Genomic DNA, 17,082 nt, shown 5'->3' on the forward strand with positions numbered 1-17,082 from the left:
TGATTGGCATGGTTACCATGCTGTTGGAGATTTCATGAAGCTAAGCCTTCCAAATAAGCAGTAAGGGTTCTAACATGATGTAGAAACTATTTCCCAGTATGCATGGAAAGAACTTGCCCTGAGGAGAGGAAAAACTGCTATCAAGCAACTTCTGCTGTAGACAAAAGACAATGTGCACAGAGGAAAGAATCAGATTCAAATTTCACAGGTATGATAGCCACAAAGTTTGGTATAGTTTATCCACAACCAAGTTAATTGACTTATCAATACCTGAGACTTAACTGTCAGTGTGTTTGCCCCAGCAACACAAGGAAAAGTTATGCCCATGCTTTAAGATCCTTAATTGCAGATCTACAATTATTCATGACAAAAAAATAAGACCCAGCTGTTACTGGTACTATTCACATAGCTGCTACATACCAAGATTGTCCTCCCTGTGAAATGATGCTTTCATCACAATGCTCCCTAGGTGTGAGCACAGACAAGCAACACATGATGCTACCTTTGATAGTGAAGGATGAGCTCTACTACATGTTTAGCTAATGCTTCCCTGAACTTCCCTGGGCTCCTCTGAATTCAGATGCATTAAAATGGGTAGAAGTGGCCTCAGGACAGAGATGAAAATGGTCTCTTTCCCTCACAGTACACCAACATCACATAACAGATGCATGCCCTCACAACATGGAGCTGTGGGCAGAGATGAACATACTGTCCTTTGTGGAGTGTCAGAGGCTCCCTCCAGCTGCCCACACCTGACATTGAGAGTAAAAGGGTTAAAGACAACCCGTGGTCCTGTACTAAGACCACAGAAATATCAGCACCAGAGAGCAATAATGAGAATTAGAAGATTACAAGTCCTCTAACCTGCTCTCTTTCTCTCCTCTCAACTCTGTACACGGATAACTGTTATTCAGTGGCTGTGTGAGAAAGGACAGTCTGTACAGAACCAGTGAGTAACCTCAGGAGCAGGAAACTTGTATTTTTCCTGTTTATCAAACTTAGAATTCTTGTTAATGCAACTTTTTAAACCATAAACTTTCATTTAGCTATTGCAAGATCTTCAAGAGGGAGTTTGAATTTAAAAAAACAACCTTTTCTTTCATAATGCTTGAAGGAGAAGATTCTACATTTTAAGGAGTTCCTCACAACTGCTCTCATCCTTTCCAGAAAGAAACGGGCAGGAGTGTACCCCTCATGGAAGTATGCAGGGTTCTCCCTGGCTAGTTTCAGACAAGAGGTCATAGGCTATTCACCTGAGCCCTCATAAATCACAGTCACTTTAAAACAAGAACTATTTTCCTGTTTATGTCCCTGACAATTCAGCTGCATAGGGAATGAAGAGTTCAGATGCCTTTCATTGGGTCACAGATTGCCTGAAGCACTCTAATACAGAGCAAGCTCATTGAGAGGAAATATGGACACATTCCTTTTGCCTGGTCAGGCTCTAAGACCTCAAAGGGAGAGTCTGTAGAGTGCAAGCCAGACTGTTCTGTCAGATTCTAGTACTGGGTTTCACAAGTGGCCCAAGCATTTGTGAGAAGCGAGATTTTCAGCAGAGCAACTCAAAGAGTTGTAATAAGAAAAGGTACAAAAAGTTTCCTCCTGATAGGAAGACAGAATCTGCTGTTTGGTTTTGAAGTCACTTTGCTCAGCAGTATCGGTCTGCCTCTGCAAGACCCAACATCACAAGACTTACCTTGGCTTTAGAGAAGTCTTCTTTCTGTGATAATCTTCACATTCAGGCTAAGCCTCACAGAACAGAGCTACAGCTCTTAGAAAACTTGGGGGATTCCACATATCTGTTTCTTAACAGTGCCCACAGCCCTCTGACTTAGCTCCATGCTTTTTTATCTTCTCTGCTGCTGCAGCGAAGTCCTAGAGGTGATGTACCAATTGGAATGGGGAGCAAGAGTTCTCCAGACATTCTTCATCTCAGAAGAAAAGTGGTGGAAGCCAATAAAAGAACAAAGGTCAAAGGACCAAAACAGTTGACAGAAGGTCAGCTGGCAATTTATGCCATTGCTGAAGGCAGAAAATTTGATGGCCTGAGCTGCAGCATGGGACCCAGTCCCAGAGCCTCTAGCAAGAACATTAATCTACTTCCAAATTTTAACACCTATGAGGGAACAATGATGAGATACACTATAGCAGGATACAGGTTTTGTTTTCCAAAGGCAAAAAAAAACTAAATTTGGGGGTAATTTCTGTTTGTTTTTAAATAATCTTACATCAAAAGTATCTCTGTTTTTAGCCCACTTACTGAGAAGAGATCAACCCAAGAATACATCCAGCAGAACACGTTTGTCCCAGCTAAATTCCAGACTGGCAGAAAGACAGGACCAATTAAGATGAATTAATTAAAACACTATTGTCCATACAGACAGTAAATAAATACATGTGTTTAGATCTCTTCCCCTAAAATAGCTCCAAAAGGCATAAAAATCCAGAAAATATGAGGAGGAATTGGGCACAGAATGAAAGCCAAGAAAGAAACTGCATGTAATAGATTTTAATATAGGGCAGTTCCTATTCAAATGGACCTAGGAGTTCAATGATGCAGCCTGGCTGATCATGCCAAGCAGAAATGAACTTGCTAGAACACAGATAACACCCTACTCTGTAGGATTAGGAAGCAAATCAGTCACAGCCTTTGTGCTTTTTTCCTTCTCTTGGCCAGTAGAACACAGCTTCTGACAGGGTTTTTGCAAGTTCTTCATGAAAGCTTTTTATTTCTTGCACCATTACTCAGTCAAGAATGTTAAAGGGGTGGATTATCTACTTGACAGTAATTAGGAAACACCCCAGAAAACAAGTTCTGTTCTTCCAAAGGAAAAAAGGTTAAAATTAATAGCGCTGAAAGATCAATTCCAGAACCCATGGCAAATAATACTGTGTATAATAAATGAAAAGAGGTTGCTGCTATCATATGGAGAAGTGTCACTGGTCAAGAGATCAAGGGATCCAGGATGGCTGCAGGCCATTTTGCACCAGCTTCCCAAACTCACTGTCAAAGTAAATCAAATATCAGAACCGCTAGAAGAAATTAAATGTACATCATCTCTCAAGTTCCACAGAGAAAGCCCTAATCCTGCAGAAGAGACCTATGCAAGTGGATTTCATAAAAGTACTTTCGGTGAGGAGAGTACAAAACAATAACAGAGTAACTAATAGGTCATGGGAAACATAGGGAGTGAAGAGACCTCAAAGTCAAAGGATTATTTGTGGGGTTTTTTGGTAGAGAGAAAAAAAAAATAATCAAAGAAGCACAGACAAGAGCCGTGTCTATGAAACCCAAACCAGCGATGATGCACCCACTACAGGATTCACCTAAGCATCTAGACGTGTGAGTTTGTACTGAGAACTCAGAGAATGAGCCTCTGAATTCACAATACTTGAAGTTACCCAACACTTCTCATAAAGACAGAACAAGTTCTAACACCAAGTTTTAGTTCACTCAACCAATACATGTATGTAGAGACAACTTGAAGACACCTTAGACATTACTCTGTCAGGCTGCAAATCAAAAACTCTTAAAACACAGGATTTCAACTGAAATCCATAGCACTGCTTGCTGCAGGAGCTGAGGTAATCTGGAAGCTTTAACTTCTCTGACAAGTAGTACTTCTAATTCTGAGAAGCTACAGCCACAAACAGTCAACAAATCTTTTCTAATGATGTAATACTGATGCACTCTCCATTTCTGTATGTTTTCTTCTTCTTTGGTAAGCAAGGTAAGAAAAACTGTTCTGTCTCCAGCTAGTGTTCTGCCCCATCAATACACAATTACAGAATTAACTTAGAAACACTGGGCACTGTTGCACGTTTATCATCTAATTACTCCTATTATCCCACTGAGGCTTTAACATTTAAATTACCTTCTTTTCCTTATTCCTTGAAAAGTTTCTTTTCATTCTTTAAGCAATATCCCTTTCCCCCTTGTTTTACTAAGTACAATTACAATCTCAGCCCCAGCTTACAAAACTAATCTGCCAGTCATTTAGAACCATTTTAACATGTCAATATTGGCTTGCTTGTATGCATATTCATAACTGATACCCGCTTTTTGTTCTCTTCTCTGCTAATCAAATCAATCTTAACAGCTTTCAGTTGTACAAGAAGCACCAAATTTTAACTACCACTTTCACATACAGGTTTTCCTACACAGCATGTACTTGATACTACAGAGTAAGTGGAACACAACAGGCAGGGATGAGGAGGTAAGATTCCTTTCACTGCATTTACAACTGGCTGCAGCAGATGCCTTTTTCAGTCCTTGGAAGATTGATGATTCCATTATTTGTAGTACTCAGCAATAAATCTCTGAGTTTAGGCTAAAGTGAGCACTTTTCCCTACTTTGCGTCTTCCATTACACTGTTATTCATCATGTTTAATCATTCATTTACCTCTGACTGCTACTGCACTTGGGGAGGACTGGCACATTATTGATTTTTGACTTTTACCCTTTAGAAGCTGGGTAAAGGGCTTTGCAACTGCTTAATCAAAAGTGACATGACCAGGGCAGGGGAGCTGCAGACCTTGGGAAATCGCAGCTAAACAACATGCCAAGTTATGACAAAATGAAATTAAGACTCAACAAAGAGAGCAAATTATAATAAACTGAAAATTAAAGTGGATAGCCCCAGGAGGCCACAGAGTACAAAGCGCTCCTCTGCCTAGCAAAACATATTTCCTGGACAGAGGAGACTGAGATTAAACAGGAAGATTTACAGCTTCAAATTCCCACAAAGAGAGAAATGTGAAGCCATGCTCCCTTACAGAAGTGTCAGATCGTGTAATCTGGCTGAAGTATATTCTCAATTGCTTATAAACCTTTTCCCTCAGAGTCTCACTTCAGCACCCCACCAGCAAGCATGCAATAAAAATAACACACAATGTAGCACTTTGATTGGTGGCTTATATTCTGTTTACCAGAAAACACTAAGTCAGAAGACCTGCATTCACACATGGGGAAAAAAAATAAATGCATGCAGATAAACCCTTAACTTGGGCTATGACATCCAGCAGATCATGCAATAAACAACAGATGTAAGTACAGCAACTGACTCCATATCAACAGCATGATAATGTCAGTTTCCTATTTTAGAAAAGAGATAGAAAAAAAATAAAAATGCATAGAATAGTGGTTAAAATTGCCCAGCTTCTTGTATAACTCAATTATATCTATGTTCTCTCCTTGAGGAAGGGGAACTGCAAGCAAGAGGACTTGGGAACTTCAAGATGAAAGAGCTCAAGCTCCTAATGCAACACATGCTGGCCTCTCCTCTTAACCTTAAAGCAACCCATTCACACTGTTTCTCATGAAAAATATGATCCATCACCTGCTAATCCCCATGTAAATGTATGTCACCTGCATTAATGCCACATTTCACAGTAAGACCCCAACTGATTCCCCTCTGTGTGTCAGATAGCCACAGCCATGTAAATGAGATCACATTCTGTACCCTTCACAGATAATTCACATCTGCTGTGAAAAAGAAACCATCACAACAAACAAGCCTGAATCCATTTCTTATTTGACAGATTTCATCTCAAATGAGATAACAGAACTGAACCAAGACAAGTTGTGGAGTAAGGTTACTTATGTTCATAGCTTGTCTCCAAGCTGTAACACACACACACCCCAGCTGGGACAAGAATTAGCAAACCCTTACTGCACATGACAGTATCCATGATCTTAATTTGAGCCACAGCTGCCAAACACCTTCAACTCCAAAGAATGGACATCAATATTTTCCCTCCACTAACATTAACTTCTCCTGTTGGTTCCAGGCATTAAGAGACCACATTTCACAAATGCTGAGCGCTCCAACAAACATAATTGAAACCATGCACACGGAGCACTTGTGAAAGTTGGGCTACTGTTTTTCTCCACTATCATTTCCAACTGGTGGTAAAAACAATATCTCTTGGCAAATGCCACTGCAAACTTTCTAGTGGAACTTATTTTGTCAAGTGGAATAGGAACACACAAGGTGTATCATTCACAGCATGACTGGCTGAAAGAATTCAGGAAAAAATAGTTCTGGTATGAAAGGCAGCACTGCTGAGAGGAACTATTGGTCCCTGGCTGTGTTAACTGAATAGAGATCCTAGATAAACTGTTAATGAAAGTGAAGCTGATCTTTTTAAATGTGATAAATGTCACAAGAAGATTTGCGTATCTGGCAGAGAATCCTGTCAAGAAGAGGGTCCTTCAGAGGTCTACAACTACCTCAAGGGTGGTTGTAGCCAGGAGGGGGTTGGTCTCTTCTCCCAGGCAACCAGCACCAGAACAAGAGAACACAGTCTCAACCTGCACATGGGGAAGTTTAGGCTCGACGTGAGGAGAAAGTTCTTCACAGAGAGAGTTGTTAGCCATTGGAATGTGCTGCCCAGGGAGGTGGTGGAGTCACCATCCCTGGAGGTGTTCAAGAGGGTACTGGACGTGGCACTTGGTGCTATGGTTTAGTCATGAGATCTGTGGTGACAGGTTGGACTTGATGATCTTTGAGGTCTCTTCCAACCTTGGTGATTCTGTGTGAAATCCAAAATCGAGTATTTCAAGATGCACATTATTTGTAGTCTTTCAAAGTCTTGCCCAGTTACACCTACAAGTTCTCTGCCCTGACAGCTTCTCACAGTCTGTTGCATTAACATGTAACTTTGTAACAGAGGAAAACAAAAACCCCAAACCACCAAACCCAAAGCTGATCCATGAACAGTATGATTTACAAGCTTTTACATCAAAAGCCTTTCAAAAAAGAAAGTAAAAAATTGAAATGAAAGCAGTTCAATTTAGGAAATACTACTGTTCACACACTGCCATTCATATGTAGCACGCTCATTTGAACTCCACAGCAACAATAAAAGTTCACATATGCTTCAGCACAGAGTGTGATAACAAAGTACAAGGTTTTTGAGGGTGCTTATGGTGTCTCAGCAGATCAGAAGAACAATTGGTGCAAAGGCCTTCTGAACCTGGCTTTGCGGGGATAAATCATGTCCACTCTCTCTAAAACGTGCCACATGGAACTAATTGGTCAGAAAACAAGAGAAAACAAAGTCAGGAAAGTGACAGAGTTGATTGGTTGGGGTTTTTTTTGGGGGGGGGGGGGGGGTTCATGCCAGACATGCAAATGAAACTGCTGAGCATATAATCAAAGTTTTTGTTAGTTTTCACCATTTCAAGATTGAGAAGGGCCCAAGGAGCTTTGAATTCTTTTTGAATAGGTGACTGATTATTTTTTTCTCATAAGGCTAGACTGCTGTAACCCCAGCAATGGCACACAGGATGGACATATGTGACTCAAATGCCAATCAGGAATCTCATCTATTGAAGCTGTAAACAGCACAGCCAAGACTTCTGACAACTGCTTTGTGATAGCACTTCCATAACTTGGCTCAGACAACAGAAACTGCCAAGCATTCAAGCTGCTAAGAACCCTGGCAAAGATCAATTACACATTGCACTGGTCACTAGAGTCACATGGAATATGTCAGTTGGAAGAGACCTCAAAGATCATCCAGTCCGACTCTCAACCCAGCACTGAAGGGTCAATGCTAAGCCATGTTCCTAAGCACCAGGTCCACACACTGCTTTAACTCTCCCAGGGATGGTGACTCTACCACTGCCCTGGGCAGACCATTCCAATGTCTGGGAACCCTCTCAGTCAAGAAGTGTTTTCTCATCTTCATGATCCCACATCACCACCTGGATTTTCCTGAATTGGCTCACTACTGCCTGCTAGAGGGCAGGTGGTCAATTCGCACAGGAACAGCAATAGTCGTATTGAAGCAAGCAAAAGCAGTTAGGGTAAGGGTCCCTTGCTGGCTGTCCTAGGACAGATATCCTGTCAGAACCAGTTTTTTATATTTTTTTTTTTACATCATTATCCTGCATTGCCAATCTCTACACTGTGGCTGAACACTCACAGTACTTCACTGAGCCTCTGGAACTGCTACACTCCAGACAAACCTCCTTCAGGATTGTCCGACTTCATTCTTTGTTCCTTACCTACTTAACTTCTTTCACTCAACATCAAACGTTGTTTGAACACAAAAGCCAAACTTTTTTGCCTATATGACTTAAAATGAATATTCACAGCTCTGGTTCAATGCTAAGGATTGACTTGATTATAGCTCCCAGCAATGAATTCCCCACACAGCCTAAAAAGTCTGAAAAGAGCAGCAACAAAATTAATGGAAGCCAGGAAAGGAATAATGGAAGCTTGTTAGTTGCTTAGACCCCAGAGACCTTGAATTCCAGAGTTCCTGGTTGGCATTGTGCATTTGACTCATAGAAACATCCAGAGAGAACAAAACAGATGATGAAGTGCACTGCATCATACCATACCTGCTCTGACTACTAAGCAGTTACTTCAAACTAGTGCAGAGTTTTGAGGCTGTAACACATAAATAAAGTATCTAAAGCCAAAATAATAAAGTATTGGCTATAATAAAGCAGACACATTTCAGTGTGATAGTGTTAAATCATTATACTTGGAAAAAAACAAACTCTGCTACTACACTGAACACAGAGAACCTCAGAAATGGCAGGGAAAAGGCTGTCTTACATGGCAGTTTTTAACCACAGCCTGAAGACTAAAGAGACAGAATCATGGTGTTTCTGGTTGTTGGTGCCCCAAAGGATACTAACTGGTCAAAACCATCTATTTAAGCAAACAGGTACATATCTAACACATGCCAAGAGAGAGCCTTCTAACTTACTAATGGAAGAACTGTTATGTGGGTAGCTGCTCTTAGAGAAGACGTAGATGTACTCTTGCATTGCTCTTTCAGCAGCTATACACACATGCTTTTCTTGAGTCCAGTGCATGCTGATGCAGCCTCTGGCATGCAGCTTGGAAAAAGAAAAAAGAAAGCTCATTTTGGCAACAGAAGGCCTTCCTGAAAGCACAGTAACTGAACTCTGACACTACTCAGCTTCTCTGAATCAACAGAGACCATTCAATTCGGCATCTGCACAGCAAAGCTAATCACATTCACTGTTTAAATGTTGGGGTAGACAGTGAGATGAATTAGAAATCTGAATTCTTAACAAGTAGAATAGGAAAGCATTGGTAAGTTACAAAAAGCCAAAGCTTTCCAAGGATCCTTTCAACGTGAAAAAACAGAGATGTTTCCTTTGGAGTTTTAACTCTCTGCCCAGTAGAGATACATTCTTCCATTAGTTGTCAAAACAAATACATTGCTGTCCTAAACCTCCAGTATTGGAAGTTTACTTTGCCAATCGCCTCTTAAAACTTCTTTCTCATGAAAGACACTCCCTTTTCAACATTTATTCCTCATTTATAGCCCTAAAAATGAACTATGTTAAAATCCAGCAGTGTTTCCAATAAGGCAAATTAGCTGAGATAGGTAAATCACTGAAACTCACTGGCAAGAAGGTTTATGAATAATTAAGTAGTTGATATACAGCTGCATTACCGTGAGCCTCTTATTCAGACTGCCATATTTCTCAGCATGACACAGGCAGGACTTTGTTTCTGTAGCATAAAAAGACTCTTAATTAAAACTTCACTCCTCAGCATGCTAAGATTTATCCTTCTTTACATGAGCTCAGATTATTATATTTAATACTGGAAAAAGTTAATTTTGTGCTTAAACTTGCCAGACTGCTGATAGAGTTTTGCAACTGTTTATTCTAGAGAAGTTGGAAACAACAAAGTGCTACACATCCTTCAGGTAGAAATTAATGACACTAGTCTTCAGAGTAGCCACCTGAGTATTACCCATTTCAACATACTGTTAGTATGTTGGAGTAATCTTAACCTGCCGTCATAAAATTCCATGTGATTGTCTGTCTTAATGACCTCAGGCTTGGAATACAATCATTGGTCTTAGCACACTGCCTGTCACTTTTAGTGCCTGAGTATTGACATTGTATCTCTTTTAGGTTCTTTGTAGCACTTTAATGACTATGCCAATTAATAATGCATCATTCTCTCTCCTCTAGCTAATTTTAATTGCTGTAATTTATGTCCCCAGACAATTCTTGTACTACAGATGCAATCTATACCACCATGACTGAGTTAGATCACACTCTCAAGGTCCCTAGCAGATAAACAACACAATTTCAAGTTCATAGACAACATCTACAATTGACATCAATTACTGTTCAAGGAAACAAGGCCTGACATTAGAGGTAACAAACAGATCATTTTTATGTTCTGGAGCAGAGTGGACTTCACTGGCAGGGCTCTGACAATTCATTACAGCTTCACAGACAGTGCTTTATGGAGACATTCACCCACTCCAAAAGGGAAGAATCCACGTACAACTAGCAAAGATAAAGGTTCTGCACTTCAATAGGGCAAGGCTTATACTACTACACTGACATTCCCAGAAATACATGATTAACACCTTAGAGGTATGAGCTTGTGACATAAACACTCTAGGTTCTTGGCTAAAGCCTGAGACAATGCACAAGATGAACTTGGGCTTTTAAAAGAAGTTGTTTGCAAAGCTCATGGGTACAAAATCAGACAGAAACAAAAGAGCTCTTTGTAACTAATCTCTACTCAGCTCTACAGAGACCCCAAAAAGAAGGGTATAACTGTGAATTGTGCTTGTTCCATACTAGACTGTTATTCAGTTCATCCCCTTGCCAGTATTAGAGATACTACACAAATCATATTCCAGTGTTTCACTTTCTGTAGCTTACTGTGATCCACAGACTTGTAAAGTTAAGTCCCTCTGTTTTCACTGTCATCTCTTATCACCCTCAATCTACCCTCACCAAAACCTCCTTGAACCAGTTGGATTCCACTTCTCTTCCAAAGTTATCTTTCAGGCTCAGCACATCATACCCTAGTCTCCTTAATAATCCTCCTCAAGCACACTGACCTTTTCATCTCTGTCCAGAAGCATTAAGACAGCCTACAGCCTGTATCTAACTATGCACAGTATAATCCACTCTACCTGCTAGAGTCTCACACCCAGAATATTTTCTCTTCGCAGTGAGTCAGAATCTATTTGAGATAATACAAATGTCAGCTTGGGACAAAAAAAATCTTATTTCTTTCCAAAGATGAAAGGTTCAACATCAACAAGGTTACAAATCTATGAAAAGAGTGTCAGATGGCTATCTTGCTGCTATCTCAGTAGCAAATCTTATACATTAGATATAACATATTTGAAGTTCACCAAATATTATTGCAGATTACTCAAAAATTATTCAGCCCTTTCTGAGTTCAGTCTTGTAACTGAATGGGATTATAGATCCAGGACATAATTTGGTATATGTGCTGTTGATAGAAGTATTATATTTCATAGGCCACAAAAAAACCCTCTACATTAAAATCATTGCCCTCAAGCACAGCAATAACCATAATTCTTATGTAACAAATATACATCCTGTTAGACAACCAAATAAATTCACTTGTACAAGTGTCACAGACAGTGGAACCTGTCCCAGACATCTTTAATTGATCCTTTCTCTTCAAACACAGTGTTGGTTTTTAATATATGGGATGACTAAATGAGAGACAGAACGAAATGCAAAACTTATTGTGGCATCTATCATCATTTAACTTCCAAGTGCCTATAATGAATCTTTAAAATAGTACAAATCTTTAACTACCCTCTAGTGAACTATATTCGTACTTGGTATCCTCAGAACGCATCTAAATTGCTCCATAAATTTACTGGCACAGAGCCAGTGTGCCACATTTCTTTAACCTGTTTCCTCTCTCCTATTAGAGCTGAGGCACTCATTTGCTTTTAAGTAATTCTAATAACCAGGAAAAAAAAAAGTTAGAATTACAGGAACAGAGAGGCAGTGCAGAAGAGAATTCAGAGTCCTTTAACTACACCTTCATACCTCTCTCTGGAGCTTTAACACAAACCCACACGACCTCAGTTGCTGAAACTCCCTTTCTGTTGGCACCAAACAATTGAATTTGCTGGCAAGATGCACCTTCAGTGCCTTCAACACAGCTGGTTCATATGCAGAGGATAACAAGCTGTTAATACAGCACTTACTACACTCATCAAGTTGTACATAATGGTATGAACCTGAAGGTTCCCATCACTCTTCTCACAGACTGGCCTGCATTAGTCTTCCACACAACAGCAAAAGCAACAAAACACACCCAAAAAATCCCAAGCAGTAACAAAGCAACTCTCCACCACAAGAAGAATGTTTAACCATAGCTAAAATTTAACTATAAACGACCTCTGGTGCATGTCTGAGAAAATACTGAAGGCAAAGCTTTTCTGCAGGTGACAGCTTAGATCAGTGGCCACCATTTCCTGAGTGTCTCAGAAGCATTCTACATGCTCAGCAGCAAAGGAAGCAGAGGACATGCTTGTGACAGTTCAGCTAGAGAAAGCTATAAACAGAGTCATCTAGACAAATCAGTCCCTATATTCCTATGCTAGTCACAGCATTTTAATCTTGGGTGTGTCACGTCTATCATTCCTTTGTCTGAAATGGTAGCAGTAATGAAACTAATAATTACAAAGTATTTAGACATTATGTTAATACCTGCTCTAAGAGAAGCAGTTGCTAATTCTGCATTCAGGTTTACAGTCAAATAGTGCCTGATAAGCCAGGCACTAAGACAGCAAAAAGAAAATGCTGCAACAAGGTCCATCTGTCCTGCACACTGAGTGAGGCAAACCAAACCCCAAACATTAATGAGATGGTCACATATAATGATAATACAGTTGTGCAAGGGGTCAAACTACAAACACTTGACTGCTCAACTTTACAAGCATAAAATTAACTTTAAAAGGGGATGGGTGCATGTTTAATTATCTAACTACAGAAGAACCTCAGCTGTTAGAACAGTTTACAAGGAGCTCAAATTCAAAATGGCAACTCTCGAAACATTCATCTCTTTGTCATCAACCACCCTTCAGTGACAATCCATTTTCACTTCCCCACCTGTTTGAGCTTAATTTTCCAGCCAACAGAGACAAAGTTGCAGTTTTTGAGGACCATACAGTGCACTGTCACAGTCAGGGAACATACAAAGGTGTAATGAAATGGAATCTCTGCGTGCAAGAGTGGCAAGTGCTCCATGAGTAACCCTTGCTGGAGAAGAGTCAAGGATAGGAGCCAAATATGCCACTGCTTTCCATTAAAGCTCCCCATTGATAAGGGGGATGAAGCCAGATTCCTAGGATGGTGGACAAAATAATCATAATAAAGATGTAATTCTCCTGAGAGCCACACAATAGCAAGGTCAGCAGAGTGCTGTCTCCATGTGATTTAGAATTAAATTTGTAATAGGGTTTCTCTAGCAGCTCACATGTGAGCTGCTAAGCAGTTTTTTTTTCTTCCTCTCTTGCTGTATCATCAAGGAACAGTAATAATTATGTCAACCAAAGAAATTGCCTAACACTGCTTTATATAAGAAAAAAGCCCCATGAAACAGCCCAAACCCCCAAAAAGCCCCTTAAATCTATTTTCTTGGCTTGCTTTAACTTCTGAAGGATTGAGCATAGCCCCTACATAACTGCCAAGAGTCTGAATTGTAGCAAAGCTAAATCCTACATGCTCCAAATTCCTAAGATTGGAACAAATATAAAGAAGTTTGCAGCCACCACAACCAGCAGCTGCTGGTGCTGTAAATAATTTCATTTTAATTAGAGGGATTTTGCAGTGTTTCTCATTACCCATATACTTCAGTACAATCAGGCTCAAAGGCTGTGCAACAGAATAAGTTCCTTGGTCTACAACAAAGCAACTCAAGCTGTGCAAAATATTCACAGTGAAACTCGGAAGCTTTGAAAGGTAAAGTTTGGTCATCTTTATTCCACTTATTTCACTTCTTGCAGAGCAGAGCTGCCTTTTCTTTTTTCCTAGAGAAAGAATTGCTCAATTTTTATGACCACATAACATAAAATATGACCACATCTTAAAAAACATTAGCAAAACAAAAGCATGCACACAAACCCAACTGCCACCAGACTCCACAACTGTTTATACTGGGTAAGAGATTTGTCTTCATAAAACGACATAAAAGATACTCTGCAACAGATTAATAAGGATGCATTGCTCACACCACACACTCAGTTGGAACAAAATTAGAGAACCCTGAAACTGACACTAAATAAAAAATAACCAATATTTTCAGTAATTTCTCTGGCATGTCCTAAATGGAAGCACAATATGAAAACTTTCTACACCAAAAATCCTCTATACGAGGAGTAAAGACACATAATGGCAACAATGTAGGAATAGAAACCTACCTCTTGTGCTCAGGGAAGTTTAAAATCCCCAAATGACTGCCTGCTTTTCAATTCAGACATATTTTGTCCTTTATAGATCATGCTACTAGCAAGTAAAACAGTTAAAAAAAGAAAGATCATAGGATTAACGTTCTGGGTTCATTTGAAAGAAGCAATAGAAAGTCAGGACTAATTCATTCATCTGGTCACTTCTTAACAAGAAAGATTCCTCTCCTGCTTCTGTGAAATCTGTCAACCACAGAACACTTCCAGACACAAATAATTGGGTGGCCAAATCTTCAGACCAGCAATGGCACAATCCACCAGCATTATTCCACTCCCCTCTACCTCCATATGTGCATTTATCCTGTATCATGTTCTTCGACATCAGCATCGCAAGACAGTTGTGGGTCTTCGTTTAAATTGTAATTGCAGTTACAACAGAGCAAAGGATGAAACGAAAGGGCAAAGAGCAGAAAGAGAAAATACCCTAAACTGAATTTTAGAGCATTCAGAAAACAAGAAGGGAGCAACAAAGACAGAAGAGATTTCTCAAAATGCAAGAAATTGAGCAGTGCAGAAGAGAGGGAATACAGACAGCTTGTCTAAGCAGAAACATCAGCAGTAATTAGCAAAACAGCAGCACAGATGTTTGCTTCCCTACTCCAATAAAAGGTAAATGAGCTGATCTTTAAATAGGACATGCTTTAAAGATTCCAACATGGCCAAGCACTCAGCTATCCTATTAATTACACCAATCTGTCACCTGAATTTATTGTCAAGACCAGCCTTTAGTACCAATATACTGCAATAATCTTATTAATAACAGTCATTCTTGTCCAGCTTGTGGAAGGATGTGACATCTAAAAGCAAGACTAACTACCAGACTGAGGTATGTAAGTACCAATAGTGAGGGTCAAAGATTGCCTTTCCATGATGGTATGTATTACCAGACCCTCAGTCTTGGCTTTAGATTTGGACCACAGGTCTTCAACTGCGGAGGGACAGATAATTGCCTGAAAGATTCAGTATACCGTGTAAAATACTGGACACAGGATGGACTTACTTCAACACAAAGCAAGATTACCTTAGCAACTGAGGACACTGAAATCACAAACATGACAGTTTTACAGAGTCCAGAGTGTATTTTAGTACTACTTGATGGAGAAGTCACGCTATCAAGAACTATATTCAGAATTTTACATCCCTTCTGCTCACACCAGATCATCAATTGTCAGAAATCAATGCATCTTAGTAAGCTTGATACAACTACACTGACTTACAGTAACACATGCTGTTTTCAAGTTTTCTCAGGAAAACAGCAGTTTCTGTAAAGATCCACCAAAAAAAAAAAAATACTTGGCAATTTTTTTTTTCAGCTGTGAGGAAAATATTTGCTTTCCATTATTTGACAAAAGAGATTTCCTAGAAAACAAATATTTTATTATACTACTTCTTTTTGTATACAAAAAGAGAACTTTGTGCTCTATTCCTCAGGCAAAACTAGTAATCGGTAAATAAATACTGAACATGTCTACAAAACTCCTCATGGAATATGTGAGTGAATTTTAAGTGCCACAGAGACTAGGCAATTAACATAGTACAAGAAGGTTTTAGACTTACAAGGTCAGCAATTGGTCTTCTGTAGAGGAACATGGAGGTGAGTAATCAAGCTTCCCAGTGGTACCAGCTGTAAAATATGACCATGAACAAACAGAGAAGTGATTCACTCCTGGGCACAGTTTTGCTTTTATTTACACTTGTAACTAAAGCAATCCATTATAATTACATTTAGATTTTTGGAGCACATGACAAATACCTTAATCCGAGGTCTCCTCCAAAGAGGCAGCACAACAGCATTGGTATAAACCCCCTACCAAGATGCTAATTTATTCAGAACGTGGTAAAAACTCTGCCCATTGAGCTCATAACATACATGAGACATAATAGCTCCATACAACACCTGTGGAAAGGATTTCCATCCAACCATTAAGCAGCATTAATAATAATAAGACTGACTTTGAACAAAGTATCAGGCAAAGATCAGAATACCACCACCAGTGAAACCACACCTTTTCACAAAGCTAACCCTAAGCAGCCTCATTTCCCTGTCATAGAGCTACTTTGGCCTCTCAAAGTATTCTCTTCTTCAAAACACTCCCCTCCCCCCCCCCCAGTTATGTAATATACATACAGTTGTCCTACTAGCATTAGACATGGAGTGATACACTACTTTGCTCACTTCCAAGTTCTCCTATCACAGATGCTGAATGGGCATTGGATTTAGGAGTGATGGTAATGAGGGATGAAAAAAAGAAATGCAAATCTTGCTGATCTTGCTATTACTACCCAAGTTGAGAAACAAAGATTCTTTGCCAGGACAGTCTGCAGTCTGTTGGGCAGGTGCAGTCTTGCAGGCTATAACTCTGACACTTGCCAACAGCACCATTTCTTTACATCAAGAAGTCTGCTCCTGATACATTTCCAATTCCTTATGACTCCCTTTCATATTGTGGTAAGCTCCAGATCTGGTACGTGGGTAGACTTCTTAATCTCTACTGTTATAGATAAAAATAGAGGGAGTTATTTTGGATGATACTAGTTAGGAGTGCTGGATACATAAACCTGAGAGAAGTAGAAATGGGCCCCACAAGGGCCCTGCAGCACCAGCACTGTCAGAGGAGCAAATGTGTTGTATGCACAGACACTGCCATTTTAGCACATTCTCAGATGGTCTAATTTTCAGATGTGCTCAAGTCTCAAGCCTGCAGACAGATGAAGTAGAGCTATAAATAGTCAGCACAGCAGAAAACGCTGGATCATTAAAAACCTGTTCACAGAAGCAACCGTGGTTCATACTATTCACCTACCGTGGTCTAGCT

At 39.8% G+C, this 17,082-nt stretch overlaps 1 protein-coding gene across 1 annotated transcript in view; it reads right to left on the bottom strand.

The window, feature by feature from the left end:
- SULF2 (sulfatase 2) overlaps positions 1–17,082 on the bottom strand; it is a 153,462-nt gene that overhangs the window by 89,781 nt on the left and 46,599 nt on the right. The window contains exon 3 of the mRNA XM_054173421.1: positions 15,824–15,890. The gene's annotated coding sequence lies outside the window, so the exon portion shown is untranslated. The remainder of the gene's footprint in view (positions 1–15,823; positions 15,891–17,082) is intronic.

Source organism: Dryobates pubescens, chromosome 26 (genome assembly GCF_014839835.1).
Source record: "Dryobates pubescens isolate bDryPub1 chromosome 26, bDryPub1.pri, whole genome shotgun sequence".
NCBI lineage: Eukaryota > Metazoa > Chordata > Aves > Piciformes > Picidae > Dryobates > Dryobates pubescens.